This window comes from Carlito syrichta, unplaced genomic scaffold (genome assembly GCF_000164805.1).
Source record: "Carlito syrichta isolate Samal-C Ts95f unplaced genomic scaffold, Tarsius_syrichta-2.0.1 Scaffold288891, whole genome shotgun sequence".
In the NCBI taxonomy this organism is placed as follows: Eukaryota; Metazoa; Chordata; class Mammalia; order Primates; family Tarsiidae; genus Carlito; species Carlito syrichta.
In genome coordinates this window covers 285052-297712 of record NW_007232987.1, presented here as the reverse complement: position 1 = coordinate 297712, position 12661 = coordinate 285052, and the positions used below count along the sequence as shown (strand labels likewise).

At 39.8% G+C, this 12661-nt stretch overlaps 2 protein-coding genes across 3 annotated transcripts in view; one reads left to right on the top strand and one right to left on the bottom strand.

Annotated features, from left to right (window-relative positions):
* SMC4 (structural maintenance of chromosomes 4) overlaps window positions 1–295 on the bottom strand; it is a 40512-nt gene extending 40217 nt beyond the window's left edge. The window contains exon 1 of one of the 2 annotated variants that reach the window (XM_008053945.2): window positions 164–295. The gene's annotated coding sequence lies outside the window, so the exon portion shown is untranslated. The remainder of the gene's footprint in view (window positions 1–163) is intronic. The other variant, XM_008053946.2, reaches the window with a different exon arrangement.
* Window positions 296–764: 469 nt separating this feature from the next.
* Window positions 765–12661, top strand: part of IFT80 (intraflagellar transport 80) — a 168376-nt gene continuing 156479 nt past the window's right edge. Inside the window, exon 1 of the mRNA XM_008053944.2 lies at window positions 765–878. The gene's annotated coding sequence lies outside the window, so the exon portion shown is untranslated. The remainder of the gene's footprint in view (window positions 879–12661) is intronic.

Below are 12661 nucleotides of genomic sequence, written 5' to 3'. Positions count from 1 at the left end.
CGGCGCCCGGCGGCGGGGGGAGGGGTGACAGCGGGAGGACCTCCCGGCGGCAGCCCTGGCCCGGACCTGGCGGCCCCGGCTCGAGGCCTCTGCTCTCCAGGCGCCCGCGCATAGGGCGGGAAGGAAGCGTGTGACAACCTGATCGCGAAAAGAAGGACTTTACCTGCGGGACAGTCCGCTCAGACCCAAGCTGAGGACGGTTGCGTAGTTCCCCACTCCCCGCTCCTACCGGTGTCTCAGCTCCGGGTCCTTCACTCGAAAATGGCGCCTAAAATACAAACTCGAACGGAAATTCGTTACAAATGCGCGCAATGATTTCTGGGACCCACGAATTTGAAAAAAAGTGCGGCGATGGCCACCGCCATTTTCTGGTCGCCCACGCGCATGCGCGAACTGCTGGCGGGATCCGAGCGGTAGGGGAAGTTATTCTACTAAGTGAAAAGGGAGAGCGAGGGAACGTTTTCCCTGTGGTCTACAGAAGCGGCACTGTTATTTACAATATTTAGAGGAATAACCTGGCGAGTTTTTAAAAAGAGGAAAAAATAAGACCAGGGTTCCACCCACAGCGGGAGGCGGGGCGCAGTACTCTAATAACGTCCCTTAGGCAGAGGGCGGGCTCTTGGAGGGGCGGGATCTCGGGCCCACTTGGATGACGCGCACTGGGAAGTATCGCGGGAAGGATGGGGGCGTGGCTCTTAGAAGTCGCTATGGTGACGGGGAGGTCGAGAGACTTCTTGGTAACGGATCCGCCAGCGCCTTGAAGAGCCATCGCCATCACTTTCCTGGAACCTGAGGTAAATCTCCTCACCTCCCGACGTGGTGAGAGGAGGGTTTGGAAGTTGTGGTCGTCGCTGGATCCCACCTTCCCTGCTCCGAGGGTGTGTGCTTCGCGGAGCATCAGTAATTTCCTGTCTCTCTGGGGGCAGGGGGCTCCGGGTGTAGCTTTTGGGGTGCGAAGGAGGAAGCTCTGAGTTTGAGGGGAGTGGAGGGACAGCGCAGGGAAGACCCGGCGATCGCGAAGGGTCGTTTAATCCACGTGTGAACGGCACAATAACGATTTTCGCGTGGTCGGTGATGGGTGATTAGTGTCACTAGTGAAAGGGAGGTTCGAACTTTTAAATAAATCATCCGACAGAAAACAGAATGGAAGAAACGACTTGCCGGCAGTCGTTTGGTTATCTTTATGAGGAAACTATCGATCCGCAGATATTTCTTAAGTAGCTTTTGTGTACACTGCACAGTGCAAGGCAGAAATCAGGACTGTAAGCTAGTGTGGCAGTTCCTGTTCCCAGAGAACTTAGCCTCGTTAGTGGGTTTTCACCTGGAGCGGTGGGCGACTGGGCTTCAGAGTTCATCCCTCCCCTGAAACTGGGCGGGGGGGGGGCATTTTTCTGGGGAGTTAGTTTTCCTACAACTTTGAATCAGATTCTCTAACTTGCTCCTAATCTTCTCCGATGTTAAAGAGCCACCCCACCAGCTGATTTGATTGTCTCCAGTAAGTATTTACTCAGCAACTCTGAGGCATTGACATTGAGAACTGCTAGCTCCGTTTTTATTTTCCTCTTTAACTTTTGCTACTTAGGATCTGGCATACTAAAATCTCCTTTTTTCTTTTCTTTTTTTCGAGTCAGGGTCTCTGTCACCCAGGTGGAGTGCAGTGGCACGATCACGGCCCACTGCAGCCTTGACCTCCTGGGTTCAGGGGATCCTCCCACCTCAGCCTCCTGAGTTGCTGGGACTATGGGCGCTCACCACCACACCCGGCTAATTTTTTTGATATTTCGTAGAGATGGAGTCTCACTGTGTTGGCCAGATTGGTCTCAAACTCCTGGGCTCAAGTAATCCTCACACCTCTGGCCCCCCAAAGTTCTGGGATTAACAAGCGTGAACCACCACACCTGGCCAAATCTGCTTTTTGAATGAATTTACATGGTCACTCTAAATATTTTGGTTCTTGTCCTGAGGAGTATAAAGTCAGGTTCAGTGTTTCTCAAGGATGGGTGGAAAGGACACTCCCACCAAGTGTAAGAATTTGGTGGTGTTGGGAGATTGGGGTGGTTTGAATAAGCATAGATTCAATAATGTAAAATGCCTTTATATTTGAAGTTTAAAAATAATCGTTGTTTTCTTAAGGCAAGCTATGGAAAATAGAACTCAGTGAAAAAAATTTTTGACTGGTAGACGTACTAAGAAGGCATTGGGATTCTCATTGAGGGCTTCTGGAATTTTTTTGCATTTTCAAAGATTATAAAACAGTACAAAACCTAAGTTGAAGAGATAGCAGCCATGAAAAAAAGCAAGTATTAGGCCAGATTGAGTGGTGTATATGGGGGACAGAACACAGTGTAGTAGAAAAAGATGTAATATAGAAAACAAAATCCCAAGTTGGATCATTTTTTTTTAAGCTATACAGTGCAAGGTAGAAATCAGGACAGTTTATTCAATTTATGCTTGGACAGTTTATTCAATTTATCAGTTTCTTTGAGAGTATTTATAAAATCAACATATAATATTTACTTTATAGGACTATATAAGATTGTTCATCTAGCATAGATTCTATGAACATTTGATGTTGCTGTGTTTATGACACTGACCTTATTAGGATGTGCTTCGGATAAATAATAGGCTGTCAAATTAGAGAAAAGGCAGCTTATAAACTTATAGCTTGATTTGGATCTTGCAAGCCAAATCAAGGATGTTAGAGATGATATGAAGAAAACTATTAGAAAAAAATTTGAGCCAAGGAATGACTTGGTAAAAATAGGAAGAATTAACAGTAGCTATGTGGCATGTGTTAGAGAGATCAGTCATTGCTTTAGTTAGATTGTTACTGTACAGTCCTTTGTGTGCATGGTGAGAAAAGCCTACATAGTAGAATGGAGAAAATCTATAGCTTTTGTAGATTTTGATGGTTAAGAGTAGAAACCCTTAAAGTTAGATACTTTTCTTTGTGAATACTTGAATTAGTAAGAACAAGTCACAGATAAATCCTAGTTTTACCGCCTTGAATGATAGTTGTGAATATAGAAGATCTTAATGATGGATGAGAAAGAAATATAATTTTGGTAAATTCGCTTTTTGTTTTGCTTTATTTTATTTTTGAGTCAACGTCTTACTCTGTGCCCAGGCTGGAGCTCAGTGGCACAATCACAGCTCACTGTAGGCTTGACTTTCTGGGTTTAGGTGATTCTTCTGCCTCAACTTCCTGAGTAGCTGGGACTACCGGCCCAGGCCACCAAGCCTAGCTAATTGTTTGATTTTTTTGTAGAGACGAGGTTGTTATGTTGCCCAGACTGGTTTGAAAATCCTGGGCTCAAGCAGTCCTCCCACCTTAGCCTCCCAAAGTGCTGAAATTAAAGACATGGACCACTGCACCTGGCTAGTAGTTTTGATAAACCAATAAACAGACTTAAATTTAATTGAAACCAACCATTTAACCATGCTTAAATCAGGTGTTATAATGAAGAGAAGACATAGCAAACAGATATAGGATACACTTAGATCTGGAAATTTTTATGTACTATGAAAATAAGACACTCAGAATAAGTATAATTTTTGAGATGATATTAGAGTCACAAAAAGTAAAGACTTTTGGCTAGGCTCAGTGGCTCAGCCTGTAATCCCAGCACTTTGGGAGGCCAAGGCGAGTGGATTGCCTGAGCCCGCAGGTTCGAGACCAGCTCGGCATCTTGGCGAGACCTTGTCTCTGCAGTGGGAAAAAAAAAAAAAAAAATCAACTGGGCGTGGTAGCACACACCTATAGTTCCGGCTACTTGGAAGGCTGAGGCAGAAGGATCACCTGAGCCTAACTGGTTGACGCTGGGGTGGCCATGAGTGTGCCACTGCACTCCAGCCTGGGCAATGGAGTGCCAACTAAAAAAAAAAAACAAAAAAGACTTTTGGTATTGTTGCCAATACTCTGGACGTTTCTCATGAAATTAACAGAAACTAATTATAAAGAGAAGCTGGTCCACTTGGAAAGGACTGGATTACAATGATTTTGGAAAGTATAACCAAGTTTTCTCTTCCTAGTCTAAAATCATCTACCAATGACAATCCTTGTCTGCAAATTTCAGGCAGCCGGAGAAGGAGAGCCTCACTTTTTACATTAAAAAAGTAAAATTATACCCCACAGGAAGAAATGAGAATGAGTTCAAAGAGATAGTTGAAATTAGAATTAAAATCTTTATTTGTATTTCTTTGAGTGCAAAGTTAAGTTTTTTCATCATTTTAATAATATGTATTTTTGTTGCCTTCCAATGTTGTCACAACATTTCAGAAAGTCTAAAACATTTAAGAGTAAATGTTTTAAAAAATTGTTTATAATGATATTTAGGTAAATTTATAGTAACTAGTAAATCAAATAAACTTGAATTTTTGCAAGTAATGTATAAATATATAGAGAATATTGTTCAAGGTTAATAAAATGGATATAGATAATATAGATAGAAATGAATATTTCTTTTGATAATATAGGCCCCCTGGTATATTAATGTTACTGAGACACCTAACATTATTAAAAAAATAACTCCCAGGAAGCTAGAAAGCAGAACAGTTGTTTTTTGGAACTATCATTTCAAAAGATATGTTTTTATTCCTATAGGTTGGAATTATGGAAAGATATAGTCAGTGGGTAGTAGAGGTAGAGAATATAGCTCATGAGAGTAAATAAAATAGGATAGTGTTATAATAGTTGGAACACTAGTTTAGGAAATAGATTAGGTTTTTAACGTTGTAATTAGAGAAAGACTAGCACCAGACCAAGGATATTGAGTACATGTTCAATTTTAGAATTTAGGAAGAAATAATTAGAGTAATGTCTAAGGTAGGACCCTCTAGATTACAAGTGACAGAAAGCTTAATCCAAATTTTAGAGAAAAAAAATTGTTTTCATAATTAAAAAGCCAGGTTACTATCACTGGTTCAAATAAAGACACAAGGATTTGGTTTCTTTGATTTGCATTCCATTGTCTTGGCCTTATTTTCAGGTTTTACATTATGGTTTCTAGCACCTCCAGGCACTCCCCTTGTTGTGGTAAGATAGTTATAGCAACTCTGGCCTCAAATCCTCTCAAAGACCAGGAAGTAAAGAGAATTTCTTTTCTCCATCATTTATTTGAATGAAAGTCTTGGACCACATGTGAAACAGTCTGTGCAGAGGGAATGGAATGCTCTAATTGGCTTGAGTGTGGGCCTCAGGCTTCTCAAACCACATAGGCTAACTGTGAGGTAGCTGTTGTTCCAAAGAGGAATTCATTTTAGCTAGGAAAAGAGTGAATATATGCAGGGTGACAAAAACAACAATTTTCACGAAAAATAACTAAGTTATTAAGTACTCACTATGTATTGGACACTCTAATGGACATTTTACATACTTTATCTTATTTAATCATGGTCCCCGACTTGTGAAGTAGATACTATTAGCCCTATTTTACATAAGAAAGAAAACAGTACAATTTTGGGAAGATAAGCTAGTTGAGAGTTTCAATAAGAAGGGGATCAAGTGCAGAGAATGGTGATCTTAAACAAAATATCATTTATTGGGGTTTTTGAAAAAATATAAAAATGCATTATAAATAGATAAAATACTGTGAACATTTTTAAAAACTTCAAATAGTACAGGAACATATAAAATGAGAATTTTAAAATTCCCTTGTTATCTCAGTGCCCTCACCCTCCCAGAGGTCTCCATTAAGTGTCCTGCATTTCTTCTCAGAAGAATGTTTTGATATCTAATAGCTTAAATATATTTTACATTTTATTTACACAAAGTAAATACTACTGTATACCTTTTATCATTTAACATAGATATCTTTTTATATTAACACATAGAGATTAATCTGTGAACATTTTTAAAAACTTCAGATAGTACAGGAACATATAAAATGAGAATTTTAAAATTCCCTTGTCATCTCAGTGCCCTCACCCTCCCAGAGGTCTCCATTTAAGTGTCCTGCATTTCTTCTCAGAAGAATGTTTTGATATCTAATAGCTTAAATATATTTTACATTTTATTTACACAAAGTTAATACTACTATATACCTTTTATCATTTAACAGATATCTTTCTATATTAACACATAGAGATTCATCTCATTTTTGAAAATAGTTGCATAACACTCTAGTATGTCAGTTAAGCGTGAATTTTTTTTTTTTTTTTGAGTCAGAGTCTCACTCTGTCATCCAAGCTGGAGTGCCATGGCACACTCATGGCCACTGCAGCCTTGATCTGCTGGGCTGGGCTCAGGCAATCCTTCCACCTCAGCCTTCCAAGTAGCTGGAACTGCAGGCATGTGCCACCACACCTGGCTAATTTTTTGATTTATTGTAGAGATGAGGTCTTGCCAAGTTGTCCAGGCTGGTCTCGAACTTCTGAACTCAGGCAATCCTTTTGCCTCTGCCTCCCAAAGTGCTGGGATTACAGGTATGAGCCACTGTGCCTGGCCAAGAGTGATTACTTTACGCTAGTTGAATTAAAAGTGTGAGTTAAAAGTGACTACATATATTTAAGTTTGTGAGTCATATGGTCTATTAGAATTTATTAGATCACACTGCAAAATAATTATAAATATAGCTGATAAAAATAATATCGAAGTAGGGTTATTCATCATAGCTAGAATTTCAAGGAAGTATAAATACCACAGCTTACACATACACTTCAGCAATTGCTTTCAGGAATTGGGGTGGGATGGGAGCTGGAGGTCTTTCCTAATTGAACTGTACTGTCATACAAAAGCCTATTTGCTTTGCTTGTTGTCTTTGAGTCTGTACCTGGAAACAGTGAGCTTTCTTCTCTTTCTTCCCTGCCACACAAAAGATCCCAGCTCTGGTCTGCAAATTTCTGTGAGGGTACCAGTCTGAGTAAAAGACCTATGTCTCTCTTTCTCTTTTGGAAAAGAGACACAGGAGTCTGGTCAGAGCTATCAACTTAGGAGACCGTTGGTTAAAAACTGCATTTCTCACCGATTGCCTGAGCCCGTGGGTTCGAGACCCGCCTGGGCAGCGAGACCTCATCTCTACAATAAATCAAAAAATCAGCCGGGCGTGGTAGCACATGCCTGTAATTCCGGCTATTCGGAAGGCTGAGGCGGAAGGATCACTGGAGCCCTGCAGGCGAGGCTGCGGTGGCCCGGAGCGGCCACTGCACTCCAGTCTGGGTGACAGAGTGAGACTCCAACTCAAAAACAAAACAAAACAAACAACAACAAAAAAAACTGCATTTCTTTTAATAGGGCCTTGGGCAGTAAGCCATCCTGCTATCTCTATTAATATCAACATTCTAGGGTTAGCTAATATGTAAGTGACCCAAAGAGAACTTGGCATATGTTTGTGATCGAGCTCTTGCATTTCTTATTCTTCACATTATTGGTTCACTCCTTGAGATTTTTCTGCCACTTCTTATCTATAGGAACATTCTTGTTGACAAGTCATGCCCTCCCTGTTTCTCACCTATAATTTTTCTTGTTGTTAGTGCTTTTACCTTTTTATTTCTTAAATCTAATTATTTTCTTTTTTTCTTTTTAAAAAACATCTTAACTATTCTTAAGTGTACAGTTCAGTGGCATTAAACATTTTTAGGTGTACTATTCACTGTTGTACTGCTGTCACATCCATCCACCCATCCAAAGAACCAAAACTCTGTAGCAATTGAACAGTAGCTCCCCATTCCTCCTCCTCCTAACCTCTGATAACCACCATTCTACTTTTCATCTCTATGAATTTGACTACTCTAGGTACTTTATATAAGTAGAATCCCACTTGTGTAAGTATTTGACCTTATGTGACTGGCTTATTTCAATTAGCCTAATGCTTAGGTCTAATTCTTAATTCTATTTTCTTAGTTCTAACTCTGTTCCATATTATAAATACATATATCCACACAAGAGTGCATAATTTATGAACATTTTAATTTCTAATTTTTGATAGTGCTATACAGAGTTCGGTAGTGAATACATTTGTATATTCAGATGGTTACCCAACCTAAAATGGTTCGACATGATTTTTTAACTTTATGATGTGCCAAAGCAATATAGTTTCAATAGAAATTGTACTTCAGATTTTGAATTTTGATCTTTTTCTGGGCTACCTATATGCGGTTTGGTGGGCAGTGGCAGCAAGCCACAGCTCCTGGTCAGCTACATGACCATGGGGGTAAACAACCTATACTCTACAGTATTGCCATATGATTTTGCCCAGCAAACCATAGGCTAATGTAAGTGTTCTAAGCATGTTTTAGGTAGTCTAGGCTAAGCTGTTATCTTTAGTAGGTTAGGTGTTGTTTCACAGCGAGGAGGTCTATGCAAACCTACCCCTAAAATCTGAGGAAGCTGAGAGGCTGAAGAAAGAGACTGACATATTCAACTTCTCAAAAACATTTAATAAGGACTTGCAAACAGAAGCTATCTGTGTCTTGGGCTGTATCCAAAAAAGGTGGTAGATCCCTGGGCCCTTAACTTCCTAGTCCCACAGCCTTCATACCATAGGAAAGGGATGATTCAAAAGGATGTGTAGGAGAGTTGAAGTACAGTAGCATCAAGGTTATTTGATGGAAGGGCAGGATTTACAGTAAGTACCTGCATTAACACAGGAACAATAGATAAGTAGGAAACCTTAGAGGTCTTTCAGAACTGGGGTTAATCAGAAGTCAACATGGCAGTTTAGCTTCTAAGATGGAGTTGCTTTAGCCTCTGCAAGTGTATTAATGCATTTTCTACTTAACAGTATTTTCAACTTAACAATGGGGTTTATTGGACCTAGCTCCCTGTAAGTTGTTGAGTATCATCTGTATATCTTGGTATACGTTGATATGTATAAGATAAATTCCTATGACTAGGAATTCTCCCCAGAGTAGATTCCTGATATAATATCTCCCTCTTTGCATTTGTAGCCTCTAATTTAAAATACGGCACAGGTATCACATTGGCAGAACCCGTTATTTGCCTATGTTCCAGCTGAAAGGAGGACTAGAGAGGAAGTAATTTGCTTTCTATAATGGGAAGAAGGACTCATAAGAGGGAATTCCCCCCAAATAGGAAAAGTAGCATTAATTTACCTGCCATTCAATAATGTGTGTGGGTATCTGTTCCTCTGTAAGCCAGCACTGGGTTTGGAGTATTTTGCATTTGGTCACTCTAAAAACAGAGCGATGGTATCTAGTTCATTTCTTTAATTGTAGTTGAGGCTGGACATTGTTGCATGTTTTTGATTGTCCATTGATCATTTATATTTCTGTTTTTATGAACTATGTGTAAGTTTTTAAAAATAGAAGTACCTCATCTTCAGTACCTTTGATTAAATGATTTCAAGGGGGACTGTGCTGTCTTCATTATCCTCTGTTTCTGTGGTATTGCTAATCTATCCTTGTCTTCTGGTTCTTTGTCCTTTGCCTTCAGACACGCTGAGGTCTATCCTAATTTAAAAGAACTTTATAGCTATTGTTCTGTTTCTTTCCTCTAACCTCTACACTTATATACTTTTTTATGTACGCAGACACATATACTCTTTCTCCATATATGTATATTTTTATACATATACATACATATGAGGGGAGACCCCCAAAAACCTGGAATTATTTTTGGAGGGTAGGCACCTTATAGTACAGGCTTCCCCTGCTAGGTGTGTGTTCTAGGAACCCATCAGCATCAGTGTACCACTAACTTTGCTGTGAGAGGCTGTGTTTGGCTTCAGCGATATATGTGTGTGTGTGTGTGTGTGTGTGTGTGTGTGTGTGTGTGTGTGTGTGTGTGTGTGTGTGTGGGTGTGTGTGTGTGTGTGTGTGTGTATTATATATGTAATATAGTAATATGTACAAATATATATTATATATTTTTTGGAGCTTCTTTTAGCACATTTGCCTGTTTAATAATGGGTGATTTACAAGTGCACCTGTTCATACTGTTGAGTGTCTAGCAATTTTTTTAAAAAACAGCATGACTCCTGGGCCCCACTCTCCCTATTTACCCAGTCTTGCCCTAGTGACTTTTTTTGTTTCCTCAGATGAAAAAACTTCTCAAAGGGAAACATTTTGCCAATGTGGAAGAGGTGACAAAAAGGCAGAAGCACCAAAAGGCATCAAAATTGACCTGTTCAAAAACTGTTTTGAGCAATGGAAAAAATGTTTTGATAGATGTATTGCATCAAACAGAGAGTGCTTTGAAGCTGAAGTTCAAACATGTAAGAATAAATACACAGTTTTTTATAAGTAAATTCCAGTTTATTTAGATTAGATTCCACCAATATCTATCCACCCTTATATACCTTTAATCTCTACACTTATGAGCTACGCCTACTGGCTTCATTTTTTTCGCCATTTATTCATTGGAGAAATGTTTACTAAGCGCTGTAAGCAAAGCTTGGTTCTAGTTGCAAGGGATATTTGAGTTAAAAAACAGACAAAAATTTCTGCTCTTATGGAGCTTACATTTGAGAAAGGGCGACAATAAATAAAATGCATAGTATGATAGATGGACATAAACAGGGTATAGAGAGAAGATCTTACTGAGAAGTTGACTTTGGGCAAAGACATAAAGGAGGAAAGGGGAGTAAGCAATGTAACTGTCTGGGGGAAGGGGTTCCAGGCAGAGAGCACAATAAGTACAACGCTGTAAGGCAGGAACATGCTTGAAAGAAAAGCATGGATGCCAATGTTGACTGAAGCAGTTTGCTTGAAACAGGAGAGAAATGGGAGATGAGTTTGAGAAATAAAGGGTATATTTCTTAGCGCTCTTTAGAGAAACAGAACCAATAGGAGATGTATATAAGATGACTCAGATGTTTGAGGTGACATACGAAGAGCAGATTTCATTCTAGACCACCACAATAAAGCTTATATTACAATAAAGGAAGTCATGTGGATTTTTTGGTTTCCCACCTCATTTAAAAGTTATATTTATACTATAGTCTATTAAGTGTGCAATAGACTAATGCCTAAAAAATGTACATACCTTAATTAAAAATACTGTATTGCTAAAAAATCATCTGAGCCTTTAGTTAGTCACTCTTTGCTGGTAGAAGATCTTCCCTCAGTATAGGTGTCTGCCACCGATCAGGGTGGTAGTTACAGAAGGTTGGAGTGGCTGTGGCACATTCTTTTTTTTTTTTTTTTTTTGAGTTGGAGTCTCACTCTGTCGCCCAGACTGGAGTGCAGTGGCCGCTCCTGGCCACCGCAGCCTCGACCTGCTGGGCTCCGATGATCCTTCCGCCTCAGCCTTCCAAGTAGCCGGAATTACAGGCATGCACTACCACGCCCAGCTGATTTTTAAAAAATTTATTGTAGAGATGAGGTCTCGCTGCCCAGGCGGGTCTCGAACCCTCGGGCTCAGGCAATCCACTCACCTCAGCCTTCCAAAGGCATGGGATTACAGGCTGAGCCACCAAGCCCGGCTTGGCACATTCTTACAATAAGTTAACAGTGACGTTTTCAGCATTGATTGACTCTTCACAAAAAATGTCTTTGTAGTTTGCGATGCTGTTTGATACCATTTTACCCACAGTAGAACTTCTTTCAAAATTGGAGTCCATTATCTCAAATCCTGATGATGCTTTGTCAACTAAGTATGTAATATTCTAAATCCTTGGCTGTGATTTCAACAATGTTCCCAGCATATTCACTAGGAGTAACTTCTATCTCAAGAAACCATTTTCTTAGCTCACCATAAGAAGCAACCCCTCCCGCTTTTAAGTTTTATCATGAAATTGCAGCAATTCAGTCACATCTTTAGACTCTACTTCTAATTCTCTTTATTTTTACCATTTCTTACCTCACTGGAACTTTTTTTGTTTTTTGAGTCAAGATCTCACTTTGTCACCTAGACTGGAGTATAGTGGCACAATCACAGCCTACTGCAACTTTGACTTCCTGGATCAGGTGATCCTCCTTCCTCAGCCTTTTGAGTAACTGGGACAATAGGCACATAATATCACACCAGTTAATTTTTTAAAAAAAGAATTTGTAGAAATAGGGATCTCACTATATTGCCCAGTCTGGTTTTTAACTCCTAGGCTCAAGCAATTATCTCGCCTCCACCTCCCAAAGTGCTGGGGTTACAGGTGTGAGCCACCATGCCTGGCCCCCACTGAAGTCTTGACCCTTTCAAAGTCATCCATGAGGGTTGGAATCAATTTCTTGAAACTGCTGTTAACGTTGATATTTTGACCTCCTCCCATGAGCCATGAATGTTCTTAATGGCATCTAGAATGATGACTCCTTTCCAGAAGGTTTTCAGTTTACTTTTCCCAGATCCATCAGAAGAATCTGTGACTATAGCCTTACAAAATGTATTTCTTAAATAATAAGACTTAAAAGTCAAAATGACTCCTTGATCCGTGGTTGTGTTAGCAGTCATGAAAACATCTCCATGTACATCTTCACCAGAGCTATTGGATGACCAGGTACATTGTCAATGAACAATAAAACTTTGAAAATAATCTTTTTTTCTGACCAGTAAGTCTCAATAGTAGGCTTAAAATATTCAGTAAACCATGCTGTGTACAGTTGTGCTGTCATACAAGCTTTGTTGTTTCATTTCTAGAGCACAGGCTGAGTAGATTTAGCATAATTCCTAAGGGCCCTGTGATTTTTGGAATGGCAAATAATCATTGGTTTCAACCTGGATTGAAAATGGGTCCATACAAAATGGTGAACTTAGTTAATAAAGTAAGAG